The 18,069-nt window shown below is 45.9% G+C and overlaps 1 pseudogene; it reads right to left on the bottom strand.

Annotated features, from left to right (window-relative positions):
• Window positions 1-151: 151 nt before the first annotated feature.
• Window positions 152-8,466, bottom strand: LOC129827220 (DNA polymerase alpha subunit B-like; annotated as a pseudogene).
• Window positions 8,467-18,069: the final 9,603 nt, after the last annotated feature.

The raw sequence follows: 18,069 nt of genomic DNA, 5'->3' as shown, positions 1-18,069 counted from the left end.
TTATCAAAACAAAGGTCCTTTTGAGTATTCTCATGTAAACTTGAGCAAATTGCAGTAGAAAAATCACTGGTTGAACAATGTCAGCTGAAAATAAACACAACACAATAAGCAGATTGAGAAATAATTATTTATTGACAAGAAGTGTGTGAGAATCAGAATGTATGACTGATAATCATTGAAGTGCCCAACATGTCTCAGGAAAACTACACTGTAAAATAAATAGTAATTCGGTAGGATAACAAGCACATACAGGACTGAGCAAATTATCCAATGAAATTACCGTAAGCAGCTAGCTACATTAATAGTTGTTGTACAATAGATAATAAGAGGATATTAGAGGTAGGGAGAGGAATCAATCTCCAGTCAGTCTTTAATTCAGGTTAGATCTTGACCACTTGGCTGGCATCACAGTGACAGACTCTCTTCCCATCAATCGATGTGGAGCTCCTCTGGATGAGCAGCCTGCCGTAAGTCCCTCCCACCTGGCCCTTGGTCAGGCATCCAGGATTGACACATACGCAGCCAATCACATCCTGTGAAAAAGACATACACGTTTTTTAAACTTTATTGTAAATGTGTGTGTCAGAGAGAGAGGGAGGAAGAGAGAGATAGAAAGAGGAAGAGGGACAGATGGAGAGAGGGAAAGAGAGAGAGAGGCCGAGTAAGTTTCCACTGTGTGAACCAGCCATGTTGTTCACCTTAATGAATAAGCTCAGCTCGGAGGAGACGATGAGCACATCATGACTGAGGGGCATCTGGCCATGGTTCTGGAACATCTCATAGTCCATGTTCACCTCCTCCACAGGCGGTTACAGGGGGTAGTAGCTATATAATTACACACAGAACAGGGAAGAAATTAGTTATTTTTTCCCTCAACAAGTCTAAGAACAATAGTCAGGAAGTGAAATAATTGCTGTGTGGACACAGGATAGTAGTGGGTTGAATCTATGCCCTTCAAGCTAAACACTCTCCCCCCATTATTTTGGCCAAGTGACGTTTACTACAATTCAGCTTTCAGGTGCTAATGTGTAACATGTTTGATGTTTTTGAACACAATGGAAATATGTTTAACTTGGTATTTTCCTAGACATTGTTTTATGCATTGTATCCACATTTGTGGTTTTATTGAGTTTTTAAATGGTCAAATAAAATCAATCGCTTAGACCTCTCTGTCCATGTGCTCACTCACTTTCTCCGGGTCAGCATATGTTTCAAGATGCGTGAGAATCTGTCCGAACCAGCGACACAGAACAGTATCACCTTATAATTACTTTTATTGAAAGAGCACTCATGGTAAGTGTAACGGATGTGAAATGGCTAGCTAGTTAGCGGGTGCGCGCTAGTAGCATTTCAATCAGTTACGTCACTTGCTCTGAGACATTAAGTAGGGTTGCCCCTTGCGCTGCAAGGGCCGCGGCCTTTGTGGAGCGATGGGTAACGCTGCTTCGTGGGTGTCAGTTGTTGATGTGTGCAGAGGGTCCCTGGTTCGCGCCCGTGTCGGGGCGAGGGGACGACGTAAAGTTATACTGTTACATTGGTGCCGTGACCCGGATCACTGGTTGCTGCGGGAAAGGAGGAGGTTGAAAGGGGGGTGAGTGTAACGGATGTGAAATGGCTAGCTAGTTAGCGGGTGCGCGCTAGTAGCATTTCAATCAGTTACGTCACTTGCTCTGAGACATTAAGTAGGGTTGCCCCTTGCGCTGCAAGGGTCGCGGCCTTTGTGGAGCGATGAGTAACGCTGCTTCGTGGGTGTCAGTTGTTGATGTGTGCAGAGGGTCCCTGGTTCGCGCCCGTGTCGGGGCGAGGGGACGACGTAAAGTTATACTGTTACATAAGCAACATGAATCTAGGAACACCAAAGAGAAAGAGTGTAGAGGTTTGGAGCAGAACACACATGTACTCACCAGCTGATCTCCTCTGCTCCCATGTAGGACAAGATGTCTGTAGAGGTCAGGCCAAGGGTCACGCCCTCAATGAGCAGGGTGCAGGTGTCAGGCACCAAGGTCACACGCTGAAGAGCCAAGGAAAAAAACGATGTAACACGTTATTGAGCAAGGGCATGCCCGTTTTTCTTGTATTTATGTATTTTATTTTCCTGTATGATAATACATTCTATTTTCTGAGTGACAGCAGGTGTCTTAGTTCCGAAGGACATCATGTGGGCCACTTCACCTTTGCATCGTCCTTGCGGAGGTCCGGCAGGGTGAAAGGGGGTTGTGGGTAAATGAAGTGATGGTGGACATCTCTCTCGGGGGGGAACAAATACAAACCGACATCCAACTCTGAGGAGGAAGTAGAACTATGTTTACAACAGCAAGGGAAGCATTTGAGCTAATGATGTCGGTATGTAGGGTGTAAAATGAGGCAGTGTGTGTAGTGGATAGGTTAATATAAAGTCATATTTACCCTTCGGTGCCTTTCACGATGCTCCCTACACATCTGGAGAAGATGGCATCAAACATCTTGGTCAACAGAGATTTCTGTCACACGCAAAGAAAGAAAGAAAAAACAATCAACTTCTGATATAAAATGCAAGTCAACATCCTAGATATGTAAAACTAACTCTAGAGTCAGTAACCAAGAGAGAAGGAAAAGCACTATCTGCTCATGTTTGGAGTCCACAAAGGGTCCCAGCTGTGGGTTAGAGAGGAGATGTGAGGGACAAACATACAAACTTCAGTCAAAGAGCAAGCGTGTGTGTGTGTTACCTCATAAAGAGAGGTAAATTCTACTGACCAGTATGCAGACATCGGGGAGGTCCCCGACGATGACGTCCACCAGAGGGTCAAAGGTCAGGCCATCAGAGGGGATGTAAGGAAAGGGTGTCTTGAGCATCTCCATGAAGTCCTATCGGTCAGCTTGAGAATCTCCATGAAGCCATACCGGTCAGCTTGAGAATCTCCATGAAATCATACTGGTCAGCTTGAGAATCTCAGTCGAACATGCTTTTAGTCCTGGAATAGGCTTGATCAGGATCCAGTAAATCGAACAAAGATGTTTTACAGGAATCCCTCTGACCTCAGAGTTTAGATGCTACCAACTTCCTCCCTGAGGTATTCGTGCCCTCCATGGCGACCACCTGTCCAGGGAAGAGCGAGTACTCTCTGAGTACACGGCTGTCTACTGTTTCCTTTGATAGTGGTGCTTAATGGCAAGATCCATAAAATAAATAAATCACTGGCAAAAACAATGTCTCAGTGAGTCTTCCAGTTTTAATTTGCATTCATATCATATAAAAATACGTATTTATTTTATAATTCATAAATATCACAATACTAAACAAATACAATAAATTGTCTGTTATTATACAAGAGAATGGAAACGTCAACATTGGAAACGCCCACTTGCATAGTTCTTGGAAGGTCTGATGCCAGTGAGTGTGTCTGCCTAAGGAACACAGTGGTAAACATAGGACTAGGAAATCACATGCTCACATACCATTTCCACGGCTACAAGGGTATTTATAATACTGAACTCAACTCATCTCCTGTACAATCTGGAATATATCACAGAAGTAACACAGCCATAGTGTTAGGCGTGGCTACTTATCATGATAACACAACATATCATATTATAAATGGCTCACATCAACACCGTTCTCCCAGAAACCAAAGACCCTCTCCAATATACATACTGCCCCAACAGATCCACAGATGACGCAATCTCAATCGCACCCCACAGTGCCATTTCCCACCTGGACAAAAGGAACACCTATGTGAAAATGCTATTCATTGACTACAGCTCAGCGTTCAACACCATAGTGCCCACAAAGCTCATCACTAAAGTAAGGACCCTGGGACTAAACACCTCCCTCTGCAACTGGATCCTGGACTTCCTGACGGGCGGCTCCCAGGTGGTAAGGGTAGGCAACAACACATCTGCTACGCTGATCCTCAACACGGGGGCCCTTCAGGGGTGCGTGCCTAGTCCGCTCCTGTACTCCCTGTTCACCCACGACTGCGTGGCCAAGCACGACTCCAACACCATCATTAAGTTTGCTGACAACAACACTGGTAGGCCTGATCACCGACAACGATGAGACAGCCTATAGGGAGGAGGTCAGGGACCTGGCAGTGTGCTGTCAGGACAACAACCTCTCCCTCAATGTGAGCAAGAAAAAGGAGCTGATCATGGACTACAAGAAACGGAGGGCTGAACAGGCCCTCATTAACATCGACGGGGCTGTAGTGGAGCGGGTTGAGAGTTTCAAGTTCCTTGGTGTCCACATCTCCAACGAACTATCATGGTCCAAACACACCAAGACAGTCGTGAAGAGGGCACGACAACACCTTTTACCCTCAGGAGACTGAAAAGATTTGGCATGGGTCCCCCGATCCTCAAAAAGTTTTTCAGCTGCAACATCAAGAGCATCCTGACCGGTTGCATCACCGCCTGGAATGGCAACTGCTTGACATTCGACCATAAGGTGCTACAGAGGGTAGTGCGTACGGCCCAGTACATCACTGGGGCCAAGCTTCCTGCCATCCAGGACCTATATACTAGGCGGTGTCTGAGGAAGGCCTAAAAATTGTCAAAGACTCCAGTCAGCCAAGTCATAGACTGTTCTCTCTGCTACCGCACGGCAAGCGGCACCGGAGCACCAAGTCTAGGTCCAAAAGGCTCCTTAACAGCTTCTACCCCCCAAGACATAAGACTGCTGAACAATTAATTTACATTGAAATCCCCCCTTTGTTTTTACACTGCTGCTACTCACTGTTTATTATCTATGCATAGTCACTTTACCCCTACCTACATGTACAATTGACCTCGACTGACCTGTACCCGCACATACTGACTCGGTACCGGTACCCCCTGTACTGCATATAGCATCGTTATTGTTATTTTATTGTGTTACTTATTATTTATTTTTTTACTGTCGTTTAGTTAGTAAATATTTTCATAACTCTATTTCTTGAACTGCATTGTTGGTTTGTGGGCTTGTGAGTAAGCATGTGTGAGCATTGTGAGTAAGCATTTCACGGTAAGGTCTACACCTGTTGTATTCGGCGCATGTGATTAATACAATCTGATTTGATCTTTAGAATTGTGGTCTTTGAGTAAACAGCAATATAGCCACCTCTTCTAACTCCAGTGGGTGTTACTCAGGAAGGCTCAATGAATCACAATTTGATCAACAGGAGTTTGACTGTGGTCTGCTTCCTATCTCTTGAGCACAGTGAGCTGTAACTGCATGTTAAATCATATTGTGTTGAGACTTTGAGTCAAGCCTGTGGTAAGACACACTCATTTTTATTGTTGAGTGAACCACAGATTCTTCAGTCAGGGTAACTAAAGCAGAGCTTTTGATGAGTTTATTTCCTCACCCATGAAGTCAGAGAGCTGGGAGAGGAATTGGTCACTGTGCTGGAGGAACAGGAACAGAGAGAGGGTCTAATCCACAGCGGGGATCCATTCTGGCTCAGGTCCCTGACACTGTGCTCTGTCTATACTGTACACAGTGTCACTGCAGAGGGGATCTGTTGAGAGGTGGTAGCAAGGTAATGTTAATGGCAAGATAGTGTTGAAAGAATGACTGTTTGAAATTAGCAGATGGATTGTTAGCGTCATCACACACTAAATTAGTTTGTCAGCAAGGCTCTGGTCTGAACATTATAATACATAACAAGCCATGTTCAGTGGATGGCATTTCAGAATGTAAACATTTCTAAATATTGATGATAATGATAAATATTGATGATAATTGATGACATCCACCTCTTTGCATAGTCACACCTACTCAATGCTAAATTATGGAAATGTGGTTAATGCCTCATATGACTCAATCCCTCACTGCAAGGAGTGGGTGTTTAACCTGTGTATCAGGATACGTTTTACGCTGTAGGAAGGCTGAGGGACCCAGCAGGGGAAGTTATGGGGCTGTAAATCACCACGTACTACTGGGGTTAAAGACTGATGGTTCAGTAGGAATAAGGGTCTACTGTCACTAGTCAGACATCTTTCAAATGTTTTTTTCTAAATAACTAGCCCCCAAAGCAAGGGGATATGATATGTGTGTGAGTGTGAGTGTGTGTGATGTGACTGATAAAGGATATCTGTATGCGTGTGACTCTGGTTGCCAGGTTGGAGTACTGCAATACACAGGAGGTGAGAACTTTGACTGGTAGGAGGTTCAGCTCCCCATACAGGCCTCTCTCCATGGCCTCAGGCAGGATAAGTAGAGGCAACCCACCTCCTAACACAGGATGGTCTCGCTGGCACCACGGGCCTGCTCCCAATGACATGGGAGGCCTGCAGGACTGTTACGCACGCCTCTGAGAAGAGGGAACGCAACTCCCTGCTACAACTCAACTCTCTGAAGTGCAAGAGGTATGGACTGTAGGTGCGAGTAAGGATGACACAAAAGCAGAATTTACCGTTTACTAGAATTTATTTTCTTACACGGTAATATGGGGAAAAGGGGCTGGACGGAACCAAAGCAAAGAAAGTAAATATCAAAGTTCCCCCTCTCCTATCTAACCTGCCTACCCACTTAACTTACCTAACACCGCCTGGTGCCCTAACCAAAATACAGGGGGTGGTCCGCCCAGGTCTTACCTAGTGTGCCTAGACAGTAAATATACTACGGGTATATGTATGCCCTCGGGCCTCTTGCCTAAGCACTCCCAAAGTGCCTTCTCCTTCCCCCCCTGGGAACAAACAAAACAGAGTAATTATTGACGATTTCACAAACACTCACAAACACAGGACATAGCAAAACTGCTACCAACAACAACAGTACATACCACACTTTCTGATACACAACCAACACTATATCACAATCTAATTTTTTCTCTCAATCTCCAAATCTCTACTGCTTATCTCATCTCCAAATCTCTACTGCTTACCTCATCTCCTCTCTCTCCCTACAAATCTCTTGGGGCAGAACACTGGCTTTTATCTTCAGGTGGCAATGGTGATTAGAGTCAGCTGCTTCTTGACGAGGGGGCGGGGTCAGCTCCAATCATCAATTAGCCTGGGGTAGACCAATCAGCTGGTTGGGGAGTACTTCCGGAAGCCATCTCCTGAAACACACACTCAAATACAAAACAGAACACAGAAACTGGGGAACGTAACAAGGACCAACACATACATTACATTACATTTAAGTCATTTGGCAGACGCTCTTATCCAGAGCGACTTACAAATTGGAAAGTTCATACATATTCATCCTGGTCCCCCGTGGGGAATGAACCCACAACCCTGGCGTTGCAAGCGCCATGATGTAGTGTGAATGATAGAGGTAAACTCTCTCCAACCTACACGATGACAAGAGGCATTGGAGTAATACTGACCGCATGATAGAAGGATGAACATCCATGGTCACAGTCTGGTCCTTCAGGGCGAGTCTCTCTGCCTTCCCACTAAGAAAAACCAGAGTAAAACACACGAATAACATCATATTATTCCACAATGCACACACATGAAATATATTCAGTGGCAGTAATAATAGAATGAGAATACACCTAAAAATTCTCTGGTATGTTTCTCCTTCCAATTTCAATTTGAGGTGAATTTTCACCCCTGCGTTAGTCAGACTCAGTATGTGCAAGAAGCCTTCTGTGTGTGACCACACCTTACACCTGTCCAGTTTCACCGTATCTTACACCTGTCCAGTTTCACCGTATCTTACACCTGTCCAGTTTCACCGTATCTTACACCTGTCCAGTTTCACCTCACTGATCTGGAGAATAAAGGACACAGAGTCACATACCCCACTCAGTGTAACACCTTCCCAAAAGGTGTTATTTGAGTTTGTCCACGGTGCTGTGTGGTGGCTGAAATTAAAATAGCGCAGTACACTATTTTGTGGAGATAATCTCTTGTCTATTGTCAACTGACTTACTAACCAACAGGGTGTATGTTTGGCTGAGCCTGGTGGGTACTGTAGTTTACCCACCTGGAGGGAGAGAAGGAAGTGGAAAGGGCTGTAGATTTCGGTGAAAGCACACAGTTCCTCTGGGTCAGGGACAGGGGGAGGCAGAGAGGTCCAGTCTCTGCCACGGCCGTTGTGGAACGGGGAGGGGCTGTAACTTCCCTCTAAGCAAGTGCCGAGGAGCCTTGCTCTGAGCGCACACCGAGCAGGAGGAGACATAAAATCTCACGTCTTTAGCCAACGTGGGCCACCAGTATCTCCCTCTAAGACTCCGCACTGTCCTCTCGATGCCAGGAAGACCCGAGGAGGGGAGAGTATGAGCCCAACGGATTTTCTTATCCCGGACCCCCCCCACCCAGCACGTACTGAGCCCCTGCTGGACAGTTAGGGGGGGCTGGCTCTAACCGTGAGGCTCTCTCTATCTCCGTGTCCACCTCCCATACGACCGGTGCCACGAGACATGAAGGTGGAATGATGGGAATTGGCTCAACGGACCGCTCCTCGGTATCATAGAGGCGGGACAGCGCGTCGGCTTTGGTGTTTTGGGAGCCTGGTCGGTATGAGATGGTGAACTGAAACCGGGTGAAAAACATGGCCCATCTAGCCTGACTCGGATTTAGTCTCCTCGCTGCCCGGATGTACTCGAGATTACGATGGTCAGTCCAGATGAGAAAAGGGTGTTTCGCCACCTCAAGCCAATGTCTCCACACCTTCAGAGCCTTGACTACAGCTAACAACTCCCGGCCCCCCACATCATAGTTTCGCTCCGCCGGAATGAGCTTCCTCGAAAAGAAGGCACAAGGACGGAGCGTGGGTGGTACGCCCGAGCGCTGGGACAGCACGGCCCCGACCCCCGCCTCGGACGCGTCCACCTCCACTATGAACGCTAAAGAGGGGTCCGGATGCGCCAACACGGGCGCATTGGTGAACAGCTCCTTCAGACGACTGAAAGCTCTGTCCGCCTCTGCTGACCAACGCAAGCGCACCGGTCCTCCCTTCAGCAGTGAGGTAATGGGAGCAGCCACCTGACCAAAACCCCGGATAAACCTCCGGTAGTAATTGGCAAACCCTAAAAACCGCTGCACCTCTTTCACCGTGGTCGAAGTCGGCCAATTACGCACGGCTGTAACGCGGTCATCCTCCATCACCACCCCGGAGGTGGAAATACGATAACCCAGGAAGGAAACGGCCTGTTTGAAGAACTCACATTTCTCCACCTTGCAATACAGGTCATGCTCCAGCAGTCGCAATCTCATCTACGAAGGATTAAAAGACAGCTGGAGCATTTTTCAACCCATATTGCATGACGCCGTACTCATAATGGCCAGATGTAGTACTAAATGCGGTTTTCCACTCATCTCCTCCCCGGATACGCACCAGATTATACTCACTCCTCAGGTCCAATTTTGTGAAGAAGCACGCCCTGTGAAATGATTCCACCGCCGTAGCGATGAGAGGTAGTGGGTAACTAAACCCCACTGTGTTGGAATTTAGACCTCGATAATCAAGGCACGGGCGTAAACCGCCATCTTTCTTCTTAACAAAAAATAAGCTCGAGGAGACAGGTGATGCGGAGGGCCGAATGTATCCCTGTCCCAGTGATTCAGTAACATATGTCTCCATAGCTACTGTCTCCTCCTGGGACAAAGGATACACGTGACTCCTAGGAAGTGCAGCGTTCTCCAGGAGGTTTATCGCGCAGTCCCCTCGACGATGGGGTGGTAATTGGGTCGCCTTCTTTTTACTGAAGGCGATAGCCAAATCGGGATATTCAGAGGGAATGCGCACGGTGGAAACCTGGTCTGGACTCTCCACCGTAGTCGCACCAACGGCAACTCCTATACACCTGCCTGAACACTCCTCTGACCACCCCTTAAGAGCCCCCTGTCGCCAGGAAATCACCGGGTTGTGCTGAGCTAGCCAGGGAATTCCCAACACCACTGGAAACGCAGGTGAGTCGATAAGGAACAGACTAATCTGCTCCTTATGACTACCCTGCGTTACCATGTCCAGTGGTACCGTGGCCTCTCTGACCATTCCTGACCCTAATGGTCGGCTATCTAAGGAGTGCACGGGGAAAGGTAGGTCTAACGACACGAGGGGAATCCCTAGCCTTAACGCGAGCCCCCGATCTATGAAATTCCCAGCTGCGCCTGAATCGACTAGCGCCTTATGCTGTAGAGAGGGAGAAAACCCGGGGAAAGAGGTTAACACATACATATGACCAACAGGAAGCTCTGGGTAAGTCTGGTGCTGACTCACCTGGGGTGATCGAGTAGTGCTCCGCCTGCCCTCCCGACTCCTAGACGAGTTCCTCCAGCACCGGTCGGCCGTGTGCCCTCGCCGACTACAACTGGTGCAGGAGGAACTCGTCTAGGAGTCTACAGCATAAGGCGCTAGTCGACACTCCTCCTCCGCTCCCCCTCGACGCTGCCCCCCCTAACTCCATAGGGATAGGAGCAGGAGGGCTGGGAGGTGGAAACGACAGGACCTGTTCCGAACGTCTGCGGGCAGCCAGCAGGTTGTCGAGACGGATGGCCATGTCAATGAGTTCATCCAGCGTGAGGGTGGTGTCCCGACATGCTAGCTCCCTGCGGACGTCCTCCCTAAGGCTACATCGGAAATGGTCTATTAAGGCCCTGTCGTTCCACCCTGCTCCTGCGGCCAAGGTCCTGAACTCCAGGGCAAAGTCCTGTGCGCTCCTCGTCTCCTGACGCAGGTGGAACAGCCGTTCACCCGCCGCACGACCCTCTGGTGGGTGGTCAAACACAGCTCGGAATCGGCGGGTGAACTCAGGGTAATGATCCCTCGCCGAGTCTGGGCCATTCCACACTGCTTTGGCCCACTCGAGAGCTCGTCCAGTCAGACAGGAGACGAGGGCGCTCACGCTCTCCTCTCCGGAGGGAGTAGGACGAACGGTCGCCAGGTAAAGTTCCAGTTGGAGAAGGAAACCCTGACACCGAGCCGCCATTCCATCATACTCCCGTGGGAGCGCCAGACGAAGAGCCCCGGAGCCGGATGCGGTAGCAGGAACAGGAGGTGCTGGAGGAGGGGGTGCTGGAGATGAGGTGGGAAGGCCACTCCTCTCCCATCGATCCATCCTCTCCATCATTTGGTCCATAGCTGAACCAATCCTGTGGAGAACACTGGTATGATGGAGGACCCTTTCCTCCATCGATGGGAGAGGAGATGCGGCTGCTCCTGCTGATTCCATGAGCGGGTGCGGGATTCTGTCATGTGGGACTAGGTGGGTGAAGGAATCAGACGCAGAGAGTTCCACTTGGGAAAGTGCTCCTTTTACTATTGCACACAAAAAATGATAAGCCCAAACATACAAGGCGCAGAGAACAACTTGACAACCCAAAACACAGGGTGCCAAGTAAATAGTAAAATAATCCACCTCTACCTAAAACACACACACGTAACATAAAGACAATCCCGCACAAAACAAGGGCGGGTCTACCTCCTAAATATAGGGAAGCTCATTAACCGAAAACAACAGAAACACAGGTGAAACTAATAAGACAAAACAAACAGACAAACGAAAAAGGGATCGGTGGCGGCTAGTAGGACGGTGACGACGACCGCCGAGCACCGCCCGAACAGGCAGGGGAGCCAACTTCGGCGGAAGTCGTGACAATTACAATACATTCATTACAAATTTCACAACACATTAAGTGTGTGCCCTCAGGCCACTACTATACTACCACATATTTACAACACAAAATCCATGTGTATGTGTGTGTATTGTGTGTATGTTATCGTGTGTGTGTGCATGTGTCTGTGCCTGTGTTTGTGTCTCGTCACAGTCCCCGCTGATCCATAAGGCGTATTTTTATCTGTTTTTTAAATCTAATTTTACTACTTGCATGAGTTACTTGATGTGGAATAGAGTTCCACGTGGTCATGGCTCTATGTAGTACTGTGTACCTCCCATAGTCTGTTCTGGACTTGGGGATTGTGCAGAGACCTCTGCTGGCATGTGTTGTGGGGTATGCATGGGTTTCCGAGCTGTGTGCAAGTAGTTTAACAGACAGCTCAGTGCATTCAACATGTCAATACCTCTCACAAATACAAGCAGTGATGAAGTCAATCTCTCCTCTACTTTGAGCCAGGAGAGATTGACATGCATATTATTAATGTTAGCTCTCTGTGCACATTTAAGGGCCAGCCGTGCTGCACTGTTCTGGCATCTGACCACACAACTGGACAGTAGACCAGGTGCGGAAAAACTAGGGCCAGTAGGACCTGCCTTGTTCATAGCATGGTTAAGAATTCAGAGTAGTGCTTTATTATGGACAGACCTCCCCCATTTTAGTTACTATTGCATCAATGTGTTTAGTCCATGACAGTTTACAATCCAGGGTTACTCCAAGCAGTTTAGACTCCTGAACTTGCACAATTTCCATATTATTCATTACAAGATTTAATTGAGGTTTAGGATTTAGTGAATGATTTGTCCCAAATACATTGCTTTTAGTTTTTGAATTATTTAGGCCAACTTATTTCTTGCCACCCATTCTGAAACAGACTGCAGCTCTATGTTAAGTGCTGCAGTGATTTCACTTGATGTGGTAGCTGATGTGTATAGTGTTGAGTAATCAGCATAAATACACACACAGGCTTTACTCACAGTACTCATTAGTAAAGATTTTAAAAAGTAAGGGGCATGGACAGCTACCCTGGGGAATGCCTGACTCTACCTGGATTATGTTAGAGAGTCTTCCATTAAAGAACACTCTCTGCGTTCTGTTACACAGGTTACTCTCAATCCACAATATTTGTGGAAATATAAATTTATAATTTTGAACCTTTATTTAACTAGGCAAGTCAGTTAAGAACAAATTCTTATTTACAATGACGGCTTAGGAACAGTGGGTTAACTGCTTTGTTCAGGGGCAGAATGACAGATTTTTACCTTGATCTAGCAACCTTTTGGTTACTGGCCCAACTCTCTACCCACCAGGCTACCTGCCGCCCCTATAGCAGGGGATGTAAAGCCATATCACATACGTTTTTCCAACAGCAGATTATGATCAATAATGTCATAGGCTGCACAGAAGTCTTACAAAACAGCTCCCAAAATCTTTTTATTATACCTTTCTCTCAGCCAATCATCAGTCATTTGTGTACGTGCCGTACATGTTGAATGCCCTTCCCTATAAACTTGCTGAAAATCTGTTGTTCATTTGTTTACTGTAAAATAACATTGTATCTGGTCAAACACAATTTTTTCATAAAGTTTACTAAGGGTCGGTAACAGGCTGATTGGTCGGCTGTTTGAGCCAGTAAAGGGTGCTATGATATTTTTGGGAACGGAATGACTTTTTCTTCCCTCCAGGCCTGAGTGCACACACTTTCCTGTAGGCTTAGATTGAAGAGATGGTAAATAGGAGTGGCAGTATCGTCTGCTATCATCCTCATTTTCCATCCAAGTTGTCAGACCCAGGTGGCTCGCCATTATTGATAGACAACAATACCTTTTTCACCTCTTCCATACTCACTTTACGGAATTGCAAATTACAAAAAATTACTACATTTCATAATTTTGTCAGTTATATAGGTTCAGAATTTGTTGTTGGCTTGTCATGTCTAAGTTTGCTACCCTTGTCAATGAAAAAAATCATTAAAGTAGTAGGCAATATCAGTGGGTTTTGTAATGAATGAGCCATCTGATCCAATGAATGATGGAGCCAGGTTTGCCTTTTTTCCCAACATTTCCTTTAAGGTGCTCCAAAGCTTTGACTATCATTCTTTAAATCATTTATCTTGTTTCATAATATAGTTTCTTTTTCTTTTTGTTCAGTTTAGTCACATAATTTATACATTTACAGTATGTTAGCCAATCAGCTGTGCAGCCAGACTTACATGTATCTCAGCTTGGATGTTGGCCCACTACCTCAAGCTCAACCTCGACAAGACGGAAGTTGCTCTTCCTCCTGGTGAAGGCCTGCCCGCTCCAAGACCTCTCCATCACGGTTGACAACTCCATGGTGTCCCCATCCCAGAGTGCAAAGAACCTTGGCGTAACCCTGGACAACACCCTGACGTTCTCTGCAAACATAAAAGCAGTGACTTGCTCCTGCAGGTTCATGCTCTACAACAGTGTTTCCCAAACTTTTTATAGTCCCGTACACCTTCAAACATTCAACCTCCAGCTGCGTACCTCCTCTAGCACCAGGGTCAGCGCACTCTCAAATGTTGTTTTTTGCCATCATTGTAAGTCTGCCACACACACACTAAATTATACATTTATTGAACATAAGAATGAGTGTGCGTTTGTCACAACCAGGCTCTTATAGGACCAAGGCACAAAAAAATATATAATAATAATCAATTATTTTGCACTTTATCAAATCAAATCAAAGTTTATTTGTCACGTGAGTCGAATACAACAGGTGTAGTAGACCTTACAGTGAAATGCTTACTTACAGGCTCTAACCAATAGTGCAAAAAAGGTAATAGGTGAACAATAAGTAAGTAAAGAAATAAAACAACAGTAAAAAGACAGTGAAAAATAACAGTAGCGAGGCTACATACAGACACCGGTTAGTCAGGCTGATCGAGGTAGTATGTACATGTAGGTATGGTAGGGCAGCGGAACCCCTCGACAACATTCCGCTGAAAAGGCAGCGAGCGAAATTCAAAAATATTTTTTAGAAATATGTAACTTTCATACATTCACAAGTGCAATACACCAAATTAAAGCTTAACTTCTTATTAATCTACCCATCGCGTCCGATTTCAAAAAAGCTTTACAGCGAAAGCACGACATATGATTATGTTAGGTCAGAGCCTAGTCACAAAAACACATACATCCCTTTTCCAGCCAAAGAGAAGAGTCACAAAAAGCAGAAATAGAGATAAAATTAATCACTAACCTTTGATGATCTTCATCAGATGGCACTCATAGGACTTCATGTTACACAATACATGTATGTTTTGTTCGATAAAGTGCATATTTATATCCAAAAATCTCAGTTTACATTGGCGCGTTATGTTTAGTAATGTTTTGCTTCCAAAACATCCGGTGATTTTGCAGAGAGCCACATCAATTTACAGAGATAGTCATCATAAACTTTAATATAAGATACAAGTGTTATGCACAGAATTAGAGATATACTTCTCCTTAATGCAACCGCTGTGTCAGATTTTTTTTTACATTTACGGAAAAAGCAAACCATGCAATAATCTGAGTACAGCGCTCAGACAACAAATCAAGCCATACAGATGTCCGCCATGTTGGAGTCAACAGAAGTCAGAAATAGCTTTATAAATATTCACTTACCTTTGATGATCTTCATCAGAATGCACTCCCAGGAATCCCAGTTCCACAATAAATGATTGATTTGTTCGATAAAGTCCATCATTTATGTCCAAATACCTCCTTTTGTCAGCGCGTTCAGTTCACAAATCCAAACTCACGACGCGCAGGCAGGTCCAGGCGAAAGTTCAGAAGAAAAGTAAAAAAGTTCCGTTACATTTCGTAGAAACATGTCAAACGAAGTATAGAATCAATCTTTAGGATGTTTTTATCATAAATCTTCAATAATGTTCCAACTGGAGAATTCCTTTGTCTGTAGAAATGCAATGGAACAGAGCTAACTCTCACTTGAATGCGCATGACCAGCTCATGCCACTCTGGCAGACCTCTGACTCATTCAGCTCCCATTCCCCCCTCCTTTACAGTAGAAGCATCAAACAAGGTTCTAAAGATTACTGACATCTAGTGGAAGCCTTAGGAAGTGCAATTTGATCCCATAGACACTGTATATTTGATAGGTGATGAGTTTGAAAACTACAAACCTCAGATTTCCCACTTTCTGGTTGAGTTCTTCTCAGGTTTTCGCCTGCCATATGACTTCTGTTATACTCACAGACATCATTAAAACAGTTTTAGAAACCTCAGAGTGTTTTCTATCCAAATCTAATAATATGCATATATTAGCAACAGGCCTGAGTAGCAGGCAGTTTACTCTGGGCACGTGAAAATGCTGCCCCCTATCCCAAACAGTGACTATGCATATATGATGAACAGAGAGTAGCAGTAGCGTAAAAGAGGGGTTGGCGGGTGGCGGGTGGTGGGTGATGGGACACAATGCAGATAGCCCGGTTAGCTAATGTGCGGGAGTACTGGTTGGTCGGCCCAATTGAGGTAGTATGTGCATTAATGTATAGTTAAAGTGACTATGCATATATGATCAACAGAGAGTATCAGCAGCGTAAAAGAGGGGTTGGGGGGGCACACAATGCATATAGTCCGGGTAGCCATTTGATAACCTGTTCAAGAGTCTTATGGCTTTGGAGAAGCCTTTTTGTCCTAGACTTGGCACTCCGGTACTGCTTGCAATGCGGTAGTAGAAAGAACAGTCTATGACTGGGGTGGCTAGGGGTCTTTGACAATTTTTTAGGGCCTTCCTCTGACACCGCCTGGTGTAGAGGTCCTGGATGGCAGGCAGCTTAGCCCCAGTGATGTACTGGGCCGTACGCACTACCCTCTGTAGTGCCTTGCGGTCGGAGGCCGAGCAATTGCCGTACCAGGCAGCGATGCAACCAGTCAGGATGCTCTCGATGTTGCAGCTGTAGAACCTTTTGAGGATCTCAGGACCCTTGCCAAATCTTTTTAGTTTACTGAGGGGGAATAGGCTTTGTCGTGCCCTCTTCACGACTGTCTTGGTGTGTTTGGACCATTCTATTTTGTTGTTGATGTGGACACCAAGGAACTTGAAGCTCTCAACCTGCTCCCCTACAGCCCCGTCGATGAGAATGGGGGCGTGCCCTTTTCCTGTAGTCCACAATCATCTCCTAAATCTTGGTTAAATTGAGGGATAGGTTGTTATTCTGGCACCACACGGCCAGGTCTCTGACCTTCTCCCTATAGGCTGTCTCGTCATTGTCGGTGATCAGCCCTACCACTGTTGTTTTGTCTGCAAACTTTATGATGGTGTTGGATTCGTGCCTGGCCATGCAGTCGTGGGTGAACAGGGAGTACAATAGGGGACTGAGCACGCACCCCTGGGGAGCTCCAGTGTTGAGGATCAGCATGGCAAGCGGTACCGGAGTGCCAAGAAAAAGCTTCTCAACAGTTTTTACCCCCAAGCCATAAGACTCCTGAACAGGTAATCAAATGGCTATTCGGACTATATGCATTGGGTGCCCCCCCAACCCCTCTTTTATGCTGCTGCTACTCTCTGTTTATCATATATGCATAGTCACTTTAACTATACATTCATGTACATACTACCTCAATTGGGCCGACCAACCACTGCTCCCGCACATTGGCTTTACTTAGCCATCTTACATATAAAACCTTATTTGTTCATAAAAATTGTGAATAACTCACCACAGGTTAATGAGAAGGGTGTGCTTTGAAGGATGCACATAACTCTGCAATGTTGGGTTGTATTGGAGAGAGTCTCAGTCTTTTTCCACACAGTCTGTGCCTGTATTTAGTTATCATGCTAGTGGGGATCGAGAATCCACTCTCACATAGGTATGTGGTTGCAAAGGGCATCAGTGTTTTAACAGCGCGATTTGCCAAGGCAGGATACTCTGAGCGCAGCCCAATCCAGAAATCTGGCAGTGGCTTCTGAATAAATTCCATTTTCACGGAATCTCTTGTTGCAATTTTGATGAGGCTCTCTTGTTCAGATATCGGTAGGTGGACTGGAGGCAGGGCATGAAAAGGATAACGAATCCAGTTGTTTGTGTCATCCGTTTTGGGAAAGTACCTGCGTAATTGCGCACCCAACTCACTCAGGTGCTTCGCTATTTCACATTTGACATTGTCCGTAAGCTTGAGTTCATTTGCACACAAAAAATAATACAATGATGGAAAGACCTGTGTGTTGTCAGAGAAGAGCTCCAACCTCATAGCCTCAATTTTGTCCCGCACATTGAATATAGTTGCAGAAAGTCCCTGTAATCCTAGATTCAGATCATTCAGGCGAGAAAAAACATCACTCAGATAGGCCAGTCATGTGAGAAACTCATCATCATGCAAGCGGTCAGACAAGTGAAAATGATGGTTAGTAAAGAAAACTTTAAGCTCGTCTCTCAATTAAAAAAAACGTGTGAATACTTTGCCCCTTGATAAGCACACTTCTGTATATTGTAAAAGCGTTACATGGTCGCTGCCCATATCATTGCATAGTGCAGAAAATACACGAGAGTTCAGGGGCCTTTGTAACAGTCCT

The sequence above is a fragment of the Salvelinus fontinalis genome, chromosome 29 (genome assembly GCF_029448725.1).
Source record: "Salvelinus fontinalis isolate EN_2023a chromosome 29, ASM2944872v1, whole genome shotgun sequence".
In the NCBI taxonomy this organism is placed as follows: domain Eukaryota; kingdom Metazoa; phylum Chordata; class Actinopteri; order Salmoniformes; family Salmonidae; genus Salvelinus; species Salvelinus fontinalis.
The sequence above is the reverse complement of the archived record's forward strand: the minus strand, read 5'-3'. Positions and strand labels throughout refer to the sequence as shown.